Genomic DNA, 19,171 nt, shown 5'->3' on the forward strand with positions numbered 1-19,171 from the left:
TCTTGCATGGGGGACCTTATCAAACGCCTTGCTGAAGTCCATGTACACCACGTCCACGGCACTTCCTTCGTCAATGTGTTCAGTCACATTATCGAAGAACTCAACTAGGCTCGTAAGGCACGACCTGCCCTTGACAAATCCATGCTGACTATTCCTGATCATGTCAAACCTCTCCAAATGGTCGTAAATCTTGTCCCTCAGAAGTCTTTCCATCAGCTTACCAACCACTGAGGTCAGACTCACCGGTCGGTAATTTCCCGGGCTATCTCTGTTCCCTTTCTTGAAAATAGGGACTACATCCGCAATCCTCCAATCTTCCGGAACCTCTCCCGTCTCCATTGACGATGCAAAGATCATCGCCAGGGGCTCTGCAATCACTTCCCTCGCCTCCCACAGTATCCTGGGGTATATCCCATCTTTTGCACCAGTCTGCCATGAGGGACCTTGTCAAATGCTTTACTAAAATCCATGTAGACAACATCTCTGACCCTTCCCTCGTCAATCATTTTTGTCACCTCCTCAAAAAAGTCAACTAAATTTGTGAGGCATGACCTTCCTCGTACACAACCATGTTGTCTATCAATAATGAGACTGTTCAGTTCTAAATGTGTATAGATCCTATCTCTAAGAATCTTCTCCAAGAATTTCCCTACCATGAACATCAAACTCACTGGCCTATAAATGCCCGGGTTATCCTTGCCACCCTTTTTAAATAACGGGCTCACATTTGCTATCCTCCAATCCTCTGGGACCTCACTAGTGTTCAATGACGAAACAAAGATTTCTTATAGAGGCCCAGCAATTTCATCTCTTGTCTCTCTCAGTAATCTAGGACAGATGCCATCTGGCCCTGGGGATTTATCTACCTTAATGCTTCCTAAAACACCTAACACTTCCTCCCTTGTAATTGTGATTTGTTCTAACGGGTCTACACATCTCTCTGAGACACTACCAATCAACATGTCCCTCTCCTTTGTGAATACAGAAATAAAGTATTCATTTAGGATCTCACCTACTTTCTTGGGTTCTAAGCATAATTCCCCTCCTTTGTTCTTGAGAGGTCTGACTCTTTCTCTGACAACCCTCTTGTTCCTAACATATGTATAAAACGCTTTGGGATTCTCTTTAATGCTGTCTGCCAAAGACATTTCATGACCCCTTTTTGCCTTTCTAACTCCCTGTTTGCAATCTTTTCTAATCTCTCTGTATTCCTCCATTGCTTCATTTGTTTTTAGCTGCCTGGACCTTATGTATGCTCTTTTTTCATTTTGATTAGACCAACAATTTCCCTGGTTATCCATGGCTCTCGAATCCTACTTTTCCTGTCCTTCCTTTTTACAGGCACATGCCTGTCCTGCACTCCTATCGATGGTTCCTTAAAAGACTCCCACATGCCAGATGTGGATTTACCATCGAACAGCCTCTCCTAATCAACAGCCACCAAATCCTGCCTAATCCAGCTGTAGTTAGCCTTCCCCCAATTCAGCACCTTACCCTTAGGAGAACACTCATCCTTTTCCATGACTATTCGAAAGTTTACAGAATTGTGGTCACTCTTCACCACATGTTCCCCCACTGAAACTTTGATGACCTGACCGGGCTCATTCCCCAGTACTAGGTCCAGTATATCTCCCTCTCTAGTTGAACTATCAACATATTTATTGTTCCAAAGAATCTTCCTGGACAAATTTTATAAATTCCTTCCTGTCTGGACTCCCAGCCCTAAGGGATTTCCAATCTATATGAGGGAAATCAAAGTCTACAACAACCCTATTTTTTTCTGCACCTGTCCAGAATCTCCTTACATATCCATTCCTCAACTTCCCGTGGGCTGTTGGGAGGCCTGTAGTATACCCTCAGCATAGTGACTGCGCTCTCCCTGTTTCTGAGCTCTACCCACAGTGTCTCGTTACATGATCCTTCCAAATTGTCCACCCTCTGTACCGCTGTAATATACTCCCTAACCAGTATTGCTACTCACCCACCTCTTCTAGCCCCTCTTCTAGCCCCTCCTCTGTCTCACCTAAAACACTTATACCCCAGAATATTTAGCTGCCAGTCCTGTCCTACTTTTAACCAAGTCTCTGTCATTGCAACCACATCCATGTTCCGCGCATGCATTAAGGCTCCAAGTTCCAAGTTTTGCCTGTTACGCTCCTTGCATTGAAGCAGATGCACTCCAAACCTCCAGGCCCACTAAGTTCATCCCCCCCCAGATTGCTCTTCCTCTTAGATAGCCTTGTCTTGGCCCCATGCTCGTCCCCAGTCCCTACGCTTGCTGACCTATTGTTCCGATCCCCACCCCCCCTGCCACGTAAGTCCCGGGTGAAGACTACCCGACTGTAAGCTGCTGGCATGGCCTTTTCCTTTGGTGTGCAATAAATGGCATTGAAGACAGGAAACTGGTGTTTGGCTAAAAAACAGAATGGCACTGGATACAGTGTAGCACTAGATACAGAATGGCATTAGGCATTCAGCATGACATTGATTTGTAACGGGCATCGATGACATTAGGTACAAAAGGGCAGATCCCGCCACTTCCTTCCTTGTGGGCACTGGGGATGGAGGGAATATTTTATTGAAGGAGAGGGAATAAAATGTTTGAAAATGAGAAACCAAGTAAACTAACTCTCATCAAAGCTCAAAGACATTCCAATGACATGACAGCGGGCATATGAATTGCTGACCTCCCTTTTAGCACAGCTCAAAATCCGTTGAACATGCAGTGATTGTAACAGAGTCCTAAACATTGCTTCACATCAGCAGAGGGAGCACAGGACAGGAGCATCAACAACACATGGTCAGGACATACTGAGTTATGTTAAAATATCTTTGTGTGTGCTTTGATCAAATGCTTGAATTTTTATTTTCTGGAAAGTATTGGCTGCAGTAAGATTGTCCATTTTATGCTTAACAGGTTCTGTCGTGTGGTCCACAGCCTGATAAATCCCTAGAGGACGCTTATTAATCCTATGACGTAAACTCCTTTGTGCACTCAAGAGTGAGTTGCATCTCTGAGCTATACTAGATCTCAATCTTGGCAACATCTACAGTGCAACAACTGGGCTTCAGTGGCCTTGGGGAAGGGATAAGGTTAGATAAGTCAGCCAGCAACACCGTCATTCTGGGATCAGTGGAGAGGTAAGCTACTGTGCCAATACTGATTACGTACTTTAAAAATTTATAATGCTTAATGATCCAGCCAAGCCCACAGTACATCCAAACATGTGAGGATAGATGATTGGAGCCAAACTAGCTGGAACCTGTTACCACCGTGGGAGTCCTATTAAACTTCAGCCAGTGAGCACTGCAGTTTGATATCACCTCTGCTGCCTTTGCTATGCACCTGTACTTAGTAGTATTTGGGCAAAGTTCCAGAACACTTTCACCAACCTTCCCCCACATGTTGGTTTTGGCCAAGTGGGAAAGCAAGAACCTTTATACGATCAAACAATAACACATTAAAATGTATTTACATGGTGTTCAGAGTGGTATTGTGAGGGCAATAGGAGCTATTAACAGCTTTGGAATTCTTGCTATTGTTTTGTTTTTGTGTTCTATGGTCTAGAAAGGAGAGTGAGATCCTGGTAACTCCAGCCTTCTCTTTGCTGTCTCTCTGTGAAGCCATTAGCATTTTCCATTTGGATGGTGAACGTACAGTTATAACTCCAACCCATGACCCTGCAACCATTTTCATTTGTCTGCTCTGTTATCTATCTTTCCGCAGAGGGTTTTTGAATTGACAGCCCAGGAATAAACAACTAATGTTGTGTTGATTAACAATTTTACAAAAACATCTGGCCAAATCTCTGCAATAACCCCTCAAGGCTCATATTGACATTCATTTAAAACCTGTTAGTCTGAGCTAAGTATTCAATACCTGAGCAAAGGAGTCTGCAGGCCCATTGGAGAAGCAGCCATCCTGTGGCTGATGAGTACAGTCTGCCACCTTCAAACTGGTCATTATGACAGAGGTTGATGCATGGAGTGGTGGAAAGCTCCATTTACAGTCATCTGACAGCATACATCACTGCACATTTAAGGTAATTGGGCGTCTCTCTCAACTGAAGTGGATGTTCAGAACCATAGAGGTTGCACTCTTTGATCTAACACTATAAAGATACTTGCTGTATTTAAAGCTTGTTTTTGCCAATCTCGTTCACCATCTGGAGGTTCTAACTAGGTTCCATTATGGTAGAATGTCCTGAGCTGAAATGTTGATTTGGATTAAACATATTACTGAACATAGTTTGATGTGACATGCTGTGTCATTTTATGCTGTCAAGCCAATGGTTGGATAGGACGTAGGGCCAAATGGGTTGATTGGCTTCGTGGTGCCTAGTATGATACACATTAGCTCCATTCAGCTGGAAATTCTGCTTAATGCATGTGAGAGAAATTGAATCAAATCAGGAACAGACACATTGCTACAGAATGACTCAAGATAAGAACTGAGCTCTTGCAGATCATTTTGGCTCTGCCCTGATTTGGATGAGTGCCTGGTTAAAATGCATTTGGGTGCTTTCCAATGTGTTCCTGCCCTCCACCATTTTAACTGCTCTGATTTTGGTGTGGAGAAAGTGTCCACTACAGGTAGGCAGGGGTTTCATTAAAACATTGAATGCAAAAAATAGATGCAGGAGTAGGCAATTCAGCCCCTTGAACCTGCTCTGCCATTTAATACGACCATGGGTGATCTAATTTCAACCTCAACTCCACTATCCTGTCTGCTCACCATAGCCCTTCAAATCTTTACTAATTAAAAAGCTGTCCATCTCTTCCCTAAATTTACTCAATGTCCCGACATCTGCCACATTGTGGGGTAGGAATTGCATAATCGTAACCCTTCAAGAGATGTAATTCCTTTTCATCTCTGTTTTAAATCTGCCACCCTGTATCCTAAAACTATGACCTCTTGTACTAGATTGCCCTACAAGTGGAAACATCCTCTCAATGTCTACTTTGTCAATTCCCCTTATCATCTTGTGCACCTGAATTAGATCTCTTATTTTTCTAAACTCCAAGGAGTACAGACCTAATAGATTCTAATGTTCGCCCTACTACTGATAGCAAACCAACAGGTTTGTTTTCCTTTTTCTCTTCTTCCCTTCTGGGTTACATTTGCTACTTCCCAGTCTGCAGGAATCTTTCTAGAATCAATCAAATTTGAAAAGATAATCACCAATGTATCCACTATCTCTCTAGTCACCTCCATCAGTACTTTGGAATGTAGCTCATTTGGTCCAGGAAATTAATTTAACCTCTTTATTTATACTGATCAGGTACCACAAGTATCAATGCTGGGACCACACCTATTTTTAATCTATATGAATGAATAAATAAAGGGCGAACAGCATAGCTTCACCAAAATGATAAAGGGTTAAACTGTGAAGATAGGTCATGTGTATTCTCACTTTGATTTAATTGAGGGTTTACAATGTTAAAATGATCAGATTGGGTAAGTACAACTGGTGGCTTTCTGTTTGTCAGTTTCAGATTTGCTATTAATTAAATTGAAATTCCACCAGCTGCCATTGTGCAATTAAACCTTTGTTGTCAGAGCCTGGACCACTGGAATACAAATTCAATGACATTATCACAATGCATCACTAAATGTGGGGCATGGGAGGTGAGTTCATGGGGACAGGGTTGTAGAGGGAGTCAAGAGCAAGAGCAGGGGGTAGCTCTCAGCAGGCCTTCACTTTCTGATGTCCAGTCCCTTGATCAGATACAGTGAGCCCAATTCTCTGACCTCTTCAGACAGAAGGCAGGAATCCCAGTGCCCCAGTCAATGATGCATCAGCTGAATATTGAATTCCCGATGGGCATGAAGGCCTTTAGGATTCACCCAACTCACTCTGCCCGTCTCGATTGGGTTCCTGCCCAGAATGGGCAGCAACCTGAAAATTATGCTTCTAGTCATTAGCGGGTTAGACAACCAATTGACCAGCCTCCTGCCATTCACCCCCCCAACCCATCAGTGGGAACAGTACTGGCCAGGCTTTACAGTTGCTCCCTATGAGCGGGGACATGGCATGCTATCAGTCCAGGGAGTACCACCAAACCCTTAGAAAAGAGAGGCATTCTCCCTCCCACCACTCAAATCACAGGTCATGCTCCCCCCACCCCTGGCCCCCCCGACACCACGCAGGCAAGAGAGTGCATCCAACCCACTCCCCCTCCCCTTCAGGACCCCCCCTACTCAGCCTCCGTCTGCCCTCAGATGCCCCCACTCTCTGCCGATTTGGGGATGTCACATGCCTTGGCACGCTGATACTGACACTCTAGCCTGATGTCTTGGGCCCCGAGGGGGCTCGATAAAGTAGGTCCAGTGGCCATTTGCTGCTTCCAGTTTGCAGAGAAAGGGTCTCTCAAAGATTTTATGAATTGATTAGACTCGGGCTGATGGCAAGGGGTTGACCTCTTCTTGATCTTCCTTGTTTGCAAATCACGATTATTTTGAAGAAATCATAGGCTGTCAATCAGGCTTAGATTGTACTTTGCAGGATCAATGGAGTACTTGAGATCCATTCAAATGTGAAGGGAAATGAAAATAAACATAGGTGGCTGGAGCACAGCTTTATTGAGCTGTCAACAGAAGTCTTTCTTCAAGGCATTACATGTTAAATTTGTTACATATCAACGGGGTCCGTTGTTATGAAGAGGGTGTCAAACAATTCAACTTTCCAGGAAACCTCAGAAACCTCAAATCAAAGCTGTGTGCATGCACTGGGGCTGAGTGCACCGCTAAGCAGACTGGAATCTGCCCTCCCAAGGTGAAATTGACACCTCCTGTCTACCACTTCAGAATTTTCACAGCTGACAAAATACAGTTGCACCTCTGAAATACACAACCTGGGACACTAATGGGCAATTTAGCATGGCCAGTCAACCTAATCTGCACATCTTTGGAGAATGAATATAATTTTAGGATTATATTCACTGGAATTTAGAAGAACAAGAGGTGATCTCATAGAAACTTATATAATTCTAATAGGGTTAGACAGGATAGATGCAGAAAGAATGTTCCCAGTGGCAGGGGAGCCCAGGACTATGGATCAAAGTTTGAGGATAAGGGGTAAAGCTATTAGAATTTAAAGAGCACCAGGTAGTAAGGATGGAAATGTTGTTGTGATTCCAGTCTATAATCCAGTTCCAAGTTTCCTTTCTTTTATATATGAAAACCATCTAAACTCCTGGATTCGACACCAGCAGCATCACAACTTTAATATTCAAATTCCTTTGTGACCTCACCCCTTCCTATCTCTGTAACCTTCTCCAGCCTTACAAAACCCCAAGATACATATGCAGCACTTTTTCAGGCACTTATTGTACCACTGAACTCTTTCACGGCACCATTCACACCTGTGCTGGGATGTTTTAAAGGAGCTTTATAAATGGAAGTTGTCCTCGTAATGCCAATTCTGTTACTTTGCTTGTGTGTGATTGGGTTATGTCCAGTCAGGGATACTGAGTCCCAGTCACAGTTGTGTTCTTTGTTCTTCTTGATGGTTCCCCACAGGGCTTGGTGAATATGACATCTGAAGCTGTAAAAGCAGCTCTAGGGAGCAGTTGATGGAGTGATACACAGGCTGGAGGCACGCGCAGCTGCAACCTGTGTTGTATTAAGAGTTTGGAACGTGCAACTCTGCATTCCAACTCGCTGCAGGCTTTGACTGGAGCCTGGCCAAAGGTCAGTGTGGACATCCCACAGCTCAGTATGTAGGAGCCACACTGAGCCTAGCACACACAGCCAGCTGGGCTGGTTTAAAGGGGAATGCGGACTAATCTTTACGGAATAACTTTTCTGGTCTTTGCTGTGTACATTCTCCCTTCCAGAACTAACTTTTGCTGAGCTACACTTCCAGGAGAGAACCCAGTGCTCCAATGCATAACCCACATGTATGTTCTGTATGCCTGATTGTCAGCAGGGTATCTAATCAAATCACAGAATCCCACAGTTGTTATAGCGCAGTAGGAGGCTATTTGGCCCATTATGGCCTCAATTGGGACTGTGCCTACTCCAGTGGGAAACGTGGTGGATTTCCTGTTGGCGTTAGCAACATCTATAAAGTAGGATTCCCCCACCTGTTAAATGCTGATTTATACATCACTGTCAACCTGCCGGCCAGCCCCGCTGTTCTTAGACTAGGCTGCCATTTTTAAAGGTGATAAAATCTCCGTGCTCGGAGACAAGCCCATCTCCCGCAAAAAAATTATTGTTGGCCATCATATCGACCAGGGCAGCACTACCAACACCTCACCAAAGAGGGACATCCTCCACCCTCCACTCACAAATAATTGGTAACTCTCTCCACCCCCCACAGGCTTGAGGGCGATCTGATTCAGCAACATCCCCCCCCACCCCCCCACCATTCAACCGTGTCACTCAGTCTTCACCCTCAGAGTCACCTTCGTCTCTCTTTCTCTTCAGACCACCCACTCAGCCTCCCTTCAGGCCACACACCTTGGCAGTGCCAACAGTGGACTGCTCCTGTAATTCTAGCATTGACACCGTGGCCTGGGAGATAGGTCCAGTAGCCGTTTGCCCCTGTGTTGATGACAGGCTGCCAAGGAAGGTCCCCCAAGGGTCCTGGAAATTAGATGGGTTTGCACTGAGGGACAAGGTGTTGACCTCACCACCCTCTCTCAGGCTGAGGGGTGTCGTGGTTGGACTGCCCCTTCTAGACCTAGCATACATGAAGATCATTCCTGGAATGGTGATTTCCCAATAAGAAAGCCTTCATTAGAAGCAGAAGCACACTGAAAGCTAGTGGCTTTTGCTACCAAATAAACCTGTTGGACTTTAACCTGGTGTTGTGAGACTTATTACTATGTTTGCCCCTGTCCAATGCCGGCATCTCCACATCATGATGATTTCAGGCAGCCCTGTGATCAATACCTGCATTCCTGTCTGTCAGCTGTGCAAATTCTAAAGTGGCTAGGTTCCCCCACCCCTTCCACCTCCCCCCCGTCCCCCACCCCTTACCCCCACTTCCCAGTCACCTGGCAGGATTTTAAATCATTGCAGCATTCCATTCTGCAGCAGAGATTTTCTTGCCTCCCTGTGAGAAACTACAGGAGAGATTGGACTGCTTTGGAGAGGTGATGTCAATTTTAACTGGGGGAGTGGGGGAAGAGGGAATGGTTCCAGCCTGCTCAGCTGTTCACTTAGCCCTAATGCAGACAGCTTTTGACTTGAAGTTGCTGAGTCTTTCCAGCAAGCTGAAATTGTTGAAACCCTCTCCATTGCACTTGAAGGTTTTGATCTGTAACAAATGCAGTGTATAGTGTCTTGCAAAAGATTCAATTGCCAGCTCGATAAACCCATCTGTGTTTATTTTTATTTCCCTTCATGGTTGAATGGATTTCAAGTACCCCATTGATCATGATAGCAATGGTGATAGAGTCTAAAGCCTGATTGCCAGTCTGTGGTTTTATTTCCTCTGCAATGGAGAGGATTTCAACAATTTCAAGGGCCTGAGTGGGCAAACCGGGTCAGATAAATTTGTGCCTGCGTGATGTACTGACGGGTTGGTGATGCTTCTTTGACCCTCAAGTCCAACACACCAGTGCAAGGTCCTTTATGAAAGTCTGCCTTCTGCAAATCCTTCTGGATAGGTGGGTGAAAAGCGGAAGCTATTTGAATCAGCCTTAAAACTTGCTAATTATATTTAAACTAGTGAATTTGAATATGTACAGGTGGAAACCTGGTGGAGGTTGGCGGGGTGGGCCAGGTGCATCGCAGCGGGTTTGGTGTCTGGCAAAAATCCATCTTTGCGCTGATGTTCAATTCCATGGCCATCACAATGAGCGATCAGAGCCTGCAGGCCCGGAGAATCCCTCCCTATGTCTGCACTGGCTCTCCAAATGAAAAACTTGTCTAATGCCTTCTTTCCATAACTCTGCACATTCTTCCTGTTCAGCTATCAGTCAAACTCCTTTTTAACGCTTCCATTGACCTTTTCCCTTCCACAGTCTCAGGCAGTGCATTCCAAACAGTAACCATTCACTGTGTAAAAACATTTCTCCTATCATTTTTGCCTCCTTTACTAATTACATCTAACCTATAGTCTCTTGTTTTCAGTTGGGTGGGAGCAGTTTCTCCGTACTTACTCTGTCCAGAGCCCTCATGATTTTGAACTATAAAATTGCCTGCCTAACTTATTTTCTCCAAGGGAAACAGTCCTAATTTCTCCATTCTATGTCACTGAATGGCTCATGTAACTGACTATGAGAGTCAGCCCAGAGCCATCCTCATGAATTTTTATTATGCTCTCTAATGCCTTTGCATTCTTCCTGAAGTGCAATGCCTAGAACTGGCAGCAGTGCTCTAGCTGAGCGCAAACTAGTGCCATATACAAATTCAACATAACCTTCTTGTTCTTGTACTCAATGCCCCTGATAATAAAGGCCAGAATACTGTATGCTTTATTAACTGCATTTTCTACCTTTCCTTTCAACCTCAATCAATGTACATATACATCCAGGTCCCTCTGCTTCTGCCCATTCCCCTTGGAATTGTACCGTTTATTTCATATTGTCTCTCTGTGTTCTTACCAAAATAAATTACCTCACACATCTCTACATTGAACTTCATCTGCCACCTGTCTGCCATTTCTACCAACTTGTCCATGTCCTTTTGAAGTTCTACACTATCCCCAATAATCCTTCTAAGTTTTGTACATTCCACAACTTTGAAACTATGCCCTGTGCAATTTTGTACCTTCCTGATCTATATTAATGATCATATGATTATTTATATCAGGAAAAGCAAGGACCACAGCACAGATGACATTGAGCGCATACACATGACAAATGAGTACATATGATCATTGCACACATAGGGTTATACAGAAACTCAGATGCATACTCAGAGACACATACTTACACACCCAGAGACACACACTGACATTCACAGAGGTGCACTCCCACACACACACATACGGAAACTTGGTGGTCCAGATCCTGCCCCAACAGGTGCAGGGGCGAAACCATAATCAGGCAGTGATGAGTTGGCCCATTACACTTGGGTGTGCTGACACCTGCGATCGTGATTTCCCTAAGCAAGTTTGAGTAAAGGATCAGGATAGCTAATGAGGTTAAACCAAGGCTTTACTTGATGTAATTTTTCAAAGCCACCTCAGCGTTTTGGCTAAGGTGGAGCATTAGATCATGCCTGGGAGGGGGTGTAATACCTCATCTTGTCAGCTTGGATCTTGATTTCCCTTATGTGAGGACCATGAATTGGATTCAATTGGTATTGGATTTTTTGATTGGAATAAAATTATCGAAAGATATCAAAAAATCCAACTTTCATTTATGTAGCACCTTTAACATAATAAAACATCCTTATGAAGCAAAATACTACAATAAGCCACATAAAAAGACATTAGGACAGGTGAACAAAAGCTTGGTCAGTGAAGTAGGTTTAAAGGAGTTTCTTAAAGGAAGGTTAGACTTGTAGAATCTCCACAGTGCAGAAGGAGGCCATTCAGTCCATCGAGTCTGCACTGACTGTCCAACAGAGTACCTTACACAGGCTTTCTACCTATCCTATCCTACATTTACCATAGCTAATCCATCTAACCTGCACATCTTTGGACTGTGGGAGGAAACAGGAGCACCTGGAAGAAATCCACACAAACACAGGGAGAACGTGCAAACTCCACACAGTCACACAAGACTAGAATTGAATCCGGGTCTCTGGCACTGAGGCCTAAGCACTGTGCCCGCCCATTAGATTCCAGAGTTGAAGGCCTTGGCAGTTGAATCCATGGTCACCAGTGGTGGAGTGATTAAAATTGGGGATGCTCAAGAGGTCGGAATTAGTGGAGGGCAGAGATCTCAGTGATTATGGGTCTGGAGAAGATACACAGAATGGGAGGGGCAATGTTAAGGAGGCAAATAGGCAGTTGTAATGCCAGGAGGCTATATAGTAGGATGCCCTGGTCCACCAAGTGTAAACAGTTCAGCGTCAGGCACTTGCTCAGGAAAGGGTGGAATCATTGGTGAGAGAGGTTGTTTGCGATGGGGACCAAAGATAATGGCTGGAATTTTCCGATTGTTCACACCAGTGGGATTTTCCCATCATGTTGCAATGAACGGAGAATTGGCTTGTCGCCAAATTCTCTGTCTTCACTACAGCGGGAGCATGGCATGAACGGGTGGTCAGATCGCACCCAATGTCTTCAGTGTTTCCAATATTTAATTCAAGGACATTTCTCCTTATTCCAGGGCAGAAATGAGTCTGTCAATTTAGAGACAGTGAAGGAATCATAAGAAGTAATGGTGAAGTAGAGTTAGGTGTTGTCAGTGTACATTTGAAAATTGCAGATGAGAAATAGAAGAGGACCAAGGAGAAATCTTTGGGGGAAACGATGCAGGAGCAGGATGAGAATCCATTGCAGGTGATATTCCGGTTATGATTCGAAGATGAAAATGGAATCAGGTAAGAACATCCCAGCCAACTGGATGCTGGGGAGGGTGGTGTGGTCACCTTCATTAAAGACTGAAGATGGCTCAAGAAGGACTGGGAATGAAAGTTTACTGTGTCACATAGGGTGTCCTCTGTGACTTGGAAAAGAGACTGTTTGGTACCGTGGCAAGGGAGGAAGTCTGATTGGACGGATTGCAACATAGGTCAGAATTTTACAAGCAGACATTGGGCATGATATGTCATTGTGCCTTCATGCAATATATCAGGCGGTGGACATGTGAATGAGACTGAAGCATGCCCACTGATAATCAACAGCCAAGTTAAATTAACTCAACACAATTATCTGGGATTTTATATTGCCCGTCTGCTTTTATAGTTAGTAAGCAGATTGCATACACACACCCCTCGAACCCCGGAATAGTCACTGTAGTGGGGGTTATGGGTAAAGGAATGAGTGACACAGATGCCCCAGTGTCCAGCAGAATGTTGTAATGTTACCCCCCTAGCTCTGTGGATACATACATTTGAGTGTCCTGTTTAAAGAAGGCCACGAACCATCATTTGTTCATGAGCTCCTTTAGTGGCTGTCCACCTGAGATAGCATATTAGAAGCGCTCGTCTGCACCCTCCCTTTCCTTGGTGTCTGCCCTCTCCTACTCTCCCAGCAGTGCTCAGCCTTTCACACAGCATGTTTTATGCTGGCTGGCCAATTAACAGCCATCCACTGTGAAATTGCACTCTGGGGCTGACCATGGCTGGGACGTGTTTCGTGCATATTCTGGGCCTGCTGCATGTACATACACAATGTGCAAAATATTGATACCATGGAATTCCATAAAAAATGGGCATAGATTTGGCAGTTGACAAAACATTCAAGGACTTAGGAAAGGGAAAGGGGAGGTAGTTTGCAGGAACAAGGAGTTCAAAGATTGGTTATTTTGGGGAGAGGAGTGTTGATGGCAGATTTGAAAGAGGGCAGGTGAGCACTTGAGGTGAGAGAACTTCCATTAATATCGACTAACATTGGAGACAAAAAGTGAAGTTGTGCTTTCAGTAGTTTAGTAGGAATAGGATCAAGAAAGCAGAGGTTCAATCCCATGGACAGTATGAGCTCAGAGAAGGTCTGAGGGGAAAATGGAGAATAAAACAAATGTGAATTCAGTGATGGGGCAAGGCAGAGCTTGAGGAAAAGTTTGGTTCAGCGGGGAAAGAGAAGGATGCAGTAGAGGAAGATGGTTTTGATCTCTGTAAGAAATAAATAAATGAGCTCTTTGCATTTATTACTGAAGGTGAGCATGGATAAGATGGAAAGCGGGGTTTAAAAAGTTAATTAGTGTTACAGAAAATAAACTCAGGGCTATCTTTGCATTCCAGTATCATCCTGGAATAGTGAACAGTTTTAGCACGTGAGAGCAAGGCTTGATCGTGCTTTATGTGGTGCAGACAGATCTGACAGTGAATGCCTAAAACAGTTGTTAACCAAATTCTCCATCTTCACTGCAGCAGGATTGTGGTGTGAACGGGCAGTAAGATTGCGCTCAAGTGTTTCCAGTATTTATTTTGAGGAAATTTTCCTTGGATTTCAGGCAGGGGGCATGAGGATTGCCCAGGGTGAAAAAGAGCAGTGGTTTATTGGGCATCGAAAATGGAAATGAGGGACTGGCTGTAGCTGAAGAAATGTGAAGAACAGAGGGCCGAAGACTAGATGGGATTTAAGTGGGGGAGAGTTTAATTGGGGGTGGATACAAAAGAAGATAGGATTAGGGGAGAGGGGGGAAGGTGATGTGAATGGAGAACATGCAGTATATTGAAAAGTCTGGGGCCGGGATTCTCCCAAGAAAGTGCGAAGTGTTGAATTCATGGGAAAACTGAAGTAAATCATGCTGGTTTTCTCAGTGGGAGTTCACACTAGAATCGCCCACACTTTGTGCAATACAGAGGCCACCAATGTGAATATAATTAAATTTCTGGGGTCAGGGCCAATTCTCACCCAGGAGGCTGACTGTTTAGAGACTCTGCGCATGTGCAATGCCCTGGAACTGACAGCTTCCCTTTTTGCTGGCCAGCTCGCTCTCTGGCCAGCTCAGGACTCTTGCCAACCCTACAAAACCCGCACAGCCCCCAAACCCACACGGGCCCTCCCCGACCATTCCCGGGCCAGCCCAAACTACACATTCCCCCCTCCACCCTGGTCTACCTGTTCTCACGCCACCCACCTTCTGCACTACTCCCCCCCCCACCACCAGCAGAGACAATTTCCTCCCACCTCCCAGCAGACCACCCCCATGGATGGCAGACACCCCCAGCTGACCACACCCACCCCCTCCCACCAGCCCATCCTGATCAATAGCCTCCTTCCTGCCCTGACCAGATGCCAATGCAGAGTGGCAGCAGGACACCCCCAGCCCCACCAAATTGCCCCCTACGCCATATCCCCAGCAGGCCCCACCCCTTAGACCCTGTCCCTCAACAGGTCCGGTCCCCTTGGCACTATCCCATTGCTGATGGGCAGTGACAAGTGCCCCCTGGGCATGGACACTTTGTCCGTTGGGCAGTGCTAGGGCATAGACTGGCAGTGCCAGGGTGCCCATGCCCAGAGGGTACCAAGCCTCCACCATGTGACCCCTTGGAAGGCATCAATTGCCCTCCTTTCACTCCAGCGGGGTTGTCCTGCTAGTTCCTTGAAAGTGTAGAGTTAATCTGAATCCTGCTGGAGTGAAATACTCTTGGCGGGGTGGGAGATGCTAGAGGGCATGGAGAATTCAATCCTGGGTCCGTTAATACATTTAAATAATATGTTAGATGCTATTTAAATACTAGCCCTGCTCCCCAGCCAATTAGCGGAGCGGGGTGGGAAAATCACCCCCTGAGTTATCTTGCGCTCTGTGGTAGCATGGCCCTTTAATAGGTGAGGGACCAAGCAGCTAAATGACTGGGCCGGAACCAATGCAGCGCGAGCGTGTGAACCTCAGCCAATTGGGAGCAAAGGTGCATATCTCCTGAGGCTGGAAGTGGGCAGAGCTAATTGGGGAGTTGTTGGAACTAGACCAGTGTTATATTGCAGATCCTTTGGTTGTAAATAGTTTCTTCTCATTGAATGTATCTCCCTGTTTTATACCTGTTATAACAAGCCATCTCAAGTTACCACATCCTCTCTGTTAAGGGTTCAGTTTAGTTTAACAGGATTGCCTGCAGTTGAGCATATGTCATTATCCAGTACAATACACATCAGAAAGATGGTGGTGAGAATGGGATGGAACTTTTTTTACATTTCATTTGTGAAATTATGGACTGGAGAACATTGTTTTTTTTTGGAAGTTTGGAAGTTAATTTTGAGAAAGTTTGAGATATTTGAAAGGTTGCTCCATGTGTGTACATCACATTCATACACAGTGAATCAACATATTTGAAAAATGGCACTGTTGCTATGATTTGGGACAATGGGGGAATTCGACCCTGACAAAAAGAACTGGTTCAATTACAAAAGCTGCACATACGGCTGAAAGCAAAAAAAGAGATGAACGAGGATAAAGTAAATGTTTTGCTCACCATGATGGGGCCAAATGCTTTTGAGGTGGTGCATAACTAGGCTTGACCAATGTGACCCATGAAGCCCCCCCTAAAATAGCCCCCAGAGATAGTTTTCCCAAGGTCAGAAAATGCAGTTGATGATTTTGAAAGAAATTGCTCTTGCTTTCACAACTGTCCCTACCCACCTTTGCTGCTGATAGGCCCACTCACTCAAATTTGGAAGCAAACAGTCTGTGATTGGAGAAAAAGCAACACAGATGGCAAAGAGTGGTCTCTGGAGAAAGAGCTTTGGGTACGGTGGAAAATATAGGCTCGGATTCTCTGGTGCTGCTGAAAGTGAATGGAGTTTTGGCTGAGATGGCAAATTCTCCTTTCTCCTTTGCAGCATGGTGGCCACAGACGAGATCAGAGAATCCCGTCCTATGGCCTCTTGTTCTACAATGTGTTATTTGGTTACATTGCCCTCTCTGCTGCTCTCTCTGTTGGGAAATGTAATTAAGTTAGTTCAATAATGGTTGTTTGCGATTGAGCATATGTTAATCTCAGTGCATTATACACAAGATTATTAATAGTGTTACAACCGGTTCCCAAATGACATTTCCACATTTGTTATCCCAAGTGATGAGGAATGGACTGGCTCCCTTTCTTTATGCAACTCCCTTGCTTGGTCACAAGATTAATTTTAAAAGGACCTATTCCTTTGTGGATACCTTTTCCTAGCACAGTACTTGTATTTTAATTGGAGCCGATTTACCCAGGCTTTCTTGAGTTAATTAATTTATTATAGAATCATAGATTCTATATGTGTCCTTATCTGGAAACAGGGAGCAGAATATTCTTTGCCTCCTGTACTGTGTTTCTTGATGGTGGAGGGACCCCACCATTGGTTAGCATGGGATCTTCTGGTCCTGTTTTTGTCAATGGGGTTTCCTGTTCTTTGGATCAGAAGATTCTCCTGGCAAAAATGAAAATGGTAATTATAAATTAGAGATGAGAAGGGTGGAACAAGGTGAGATGTTTGAATGAGGAAGAAGTGCTTGGGGAATAGGGGAACAGACCATGTTGTGCAGAAGAAGGCCATTCAACCCATTGAGTCTGCACCGACTATCCGAAAGGGAGTCCAACCCAGAACCCCTGGGCCCTCTGCACTGTAGGAGAAACCCGAAGTGCTGAGAGGAAATCCATGCAGTGGGAGAACATGCAAACTCCACACAGTCACCCAAGGCTGGAATTAAGCCCGGGTCCCTGTCACTGTGAGGCAGCAGTGCTAACTACCGTGCTTCTGCACTACAAAGTGCTGCTAAGCGCTACTAAAAATGATAAAGCAAATGCATATACATTTGCATTGGTTAGAATTGAATCTGAAAGCTAAACAAAAAAACAAATCAGCCTTTGACCTGTCAGTGAATAGATGGTGGAATATCACGGCTGTTGTGATTCGTGATTCCAGTAGTGCTGACTTTAGCATGTGAATAGCCGGTTTCAAGATTTTCTTTCCAGTTGTAGCCTTGCTGACCTGACATTGCTTCAGCAATCAAAGGGACAGTGTTACCTACAAAACTTGCAAGGGTCAGTTGTCTTTCCCCTGTGTCACATGCTAACGCACCCAGCACTAGTTGACAGCAACCAGGTTTTACAGCTGGCTCTATCTCAGGGTTTTCATGTCCCTGGAAGGTGAAGATTCACAAATCGATCTGGGACATTGCTAACAGGATATAATTTCTGCTGAGATTATGATCAGCTCCTATTATCTCCACAGGAGGTGGCAGTTGGTTTTTGTGCGGCTTTTGTTCTTTGGATGTGTCCTTGTCTGGAAACAGGGAGCAGAATAGTCTTTGCCTCCTGTACTGTGTTTCTTGATCGTGGAGGGGGCCCACCATTGGTTAGCGTGGGATCTTCTGGTCCTGTTTTTGTCAATGGGGTTTCCTGTTCTTTGGATCAGAAGATACTCCTGGCAAAAATGAAAATGATAATTATAAATTAGAGGTGAGAAGGGTGGAACAAGGTCAGATGTTTGAATGAGGAAGAAGTGCTCGGGGAGTAGGGGAACAGACCAAGTTGTGGTTGGGGTTAAGAGCCATATCACCACCATGATGATTTGGCTGGGTAAGTCGTGAAAGATATAGCCAGGAAAGGAGACTTCATTTAATGAGAAGATGACACTTTGCAGGGGGGGATGGAGAGATCAGGCCATTGAGTTGGATGGTCAGCCATAATGAATAATGAATGGCTCAAAGCTCAAAGGGCTGAATGGCCTACTTCTCCTATTTTCTACATTTCCTATGTTTTTGTAACCCATCAGCCAGTTTTTCATTAAGGTCATGATGTTGATGCAATCATTCACAATGAGTTCATGGCTGGCAAGGGTCTTGTTCACAAATTAAAGGGCATTGTTGAACAAGTTAGAGAGAGAGGCAAACAATCATTATTGAACTAACTTTATTTATGCCTCCCTAACAGAGGAGGCAGCAGAGAGGGCATTAATAGCTGACCCACTGGCAGAGTCAAACAAGGTTTACATCATCCCCAAAACAGAAATCTTTGGCATGGGTTTATTCTTCTTAACCCGTGAGAGACTTCAACTAAATCCTTCAGGACTTGGAAAGCTTGGCAGTGATGATATCTTTGCACTATTGTTATGTACCCAAACTACAATGTTTTTTTGGGCTCTTGTTAGTTCCCTGTTGGTATTCAAAATGGAGGAATACTGATTCATCAGCTTATGGAGGGTGATAGGTGGGAATCAACAGAAGGGTTCCTCATCCATGACTTCATGAGGTGCAGTGTCAATATTGAGGACTACCAAGGACATTCCCCCATGGCTATATATCACTGTGATGTGGAGATGCCGGTGTTGGATTGGGGTAAACACAGTAAGAAGTCTCACAACACCAGGTTAAAGTTCAATAGGTTTATTTGGTAGCAAAAGCCACCAGCTTTCGGAGCGCTCGCTGCTCCTTCGTCATGTGAGTGGGATTTCAATTCATAAACAAGGCATATAAAGACACAAACTCAATTTACAAAATAATGTTTGGAATGCGAGTCTTTACAGGTAATCAAGTCTTAAAGGTACAGGCAATGTGAGTGGAGAGAGGGTTAAGCACAGGTTAAAGAGATGTGTCTTGTCTCCAGCTGAGACAGTTAGTGAGATTTTGCAAGCCCAGGCAAGTTGTGGGGGTTATAGATAGTGTGATATGAACC

Source organism: Carcharhinus amblyrhynchos, chromosome 16 (genome assembly GCF_965287045.1).
Source record: "Carcharhinus amblyrhynchos chromosome 16, sCarAmb.v2.hapA, whole genome shotgun sequence".
NCBI lineage: Eukaryota > Metazoa > Chordata > Chondrichthyes > Carcharhiniformes > Carcharhinidae > Carcharhinus > Carcharhinus amblyrhynchos.